Here is a 1,351-nt window from a genome sequence, read left to right as displayed (position 1 = left end):
GAGCAGATTCGTTATACCACTTCGCCCTGGGACCTGGATCAGCTGCGCCCTCCCAAATCTCAGCCCTTCCCCACCCTTCCCTTCCAGCTTTCCCAGTCACCGTCCCATCCAGGCCGGGTTTTGAGACACGCCCAGTTGTGCAGCCGAGGGACCAGCTGGCCAGTGTCAGTCGGAGCTGGCTCGGAAGTTGGGGGGCAGGAAGGGAGGGTAGAAAACCCGATGATGGATTTCAAGAATGTAGGACCGCCTTCTGCAAGTCTCCCTGGAAGGTTAACCCTGCACCTTGGCCCAGACCAGGCTTTGCAGGTAGGAGACCAAGAGTCAAAGGAGATTCACCTCTGGCCACACACAGGCACCAAGTGGAAAATTTGGGACCAGACTGGGGTGTGCTTGAATCCAGACTCTCACCACTTTTTTTTTTTTTTTTTGGCCAGTCCTGGGGCTTGAACTCAGGGCTGGGGCACTGCCCCTGAGCTGTTGCTCAAGGCTAGCACTCTACCACCTGAGCCATAGCGCTACTTGCGGCTTCTTTTTTTTCTTCTGTTTTTGTGGTATTGAGGAATCGAACCTAGGGCTTCATGCATGCGAGGCAACCACTCTACCACTGAGCCACCTTCCCAGCCCCCTCACCACTTTTTGAGTGTGGGACCCTGCAAAAGTGGAAGATTGTAACAATTCCTAACCTTTCTCCTGAAAGCATTACAAGCCTCTGTCCTCGGTGCTGGAGACTATTTTTTGGGGGGAGGGTCTTTTTTGCTCAAGGCAAGTGCTCTACCACTTTGAGCCACAGCTCCACTTCTAGGTTTTTGAGTGGTTCATTGGAGATAAGAGTCTCCTGGAGCTGTTGGCTCACACCTGTAATCCTAGCTACTCAAGAGGCTGAGATCTGAGAATCAGGTTTCAAAGCCAGCCCCAGCAAGAAAGTCTGTGAGGCTCTTAGCTCCAATAAACCACCAGAAAACCAGATGTGATGCTGTGGCTCAAGTGGTAGAACGCTCACCTTGAGCTGAAGAGCTCAGGGACAGCACCCAGGCCCAGAGTTCAAGTCCCATGACTGACAAAAAAAAAGTCTCATGGACTTTCCTGCTTGGTCTGGCTTCCAACCACACTCTAGATCTTAGCCTCCTGAGTAGCTAGGACGACATGTATGAGCCACCGGCACCGGCTTATAGAGACTCTTTTTTAATTTTTGGGTCCGGTAAAGGGCCTGAACTCTGGGCCTGGGCGCTGTCCCTCAGCTCTTCACCTCAAGGCTAGCGCTCGACCACTTGAGCCACAGTGCCACTTCCAGCTTTTTTCTTTTTGCTTATGTGGTGCTGAGGAATCGAACCCAGGGCCTTAGGCATGCAAG

Source organism: Dipodomys ordii, unplaced genomic scaffold (genome assembly GCF_000151885.1).
Source record: "Dipodomys ordii isolate 6190 unplaced genomic scaffold, Dord_2.0 Scaffold156, whole genome shotgun sequence".
Lineage (NCBI taxonomy): Eukaryota > Metazoa > Chordata > Mammalia > Rodentia > Heteromyidae > Dipodomys > Dipodomys ordii.
This window is presented reverse-complemented; position numbering follows the sequence as displayed.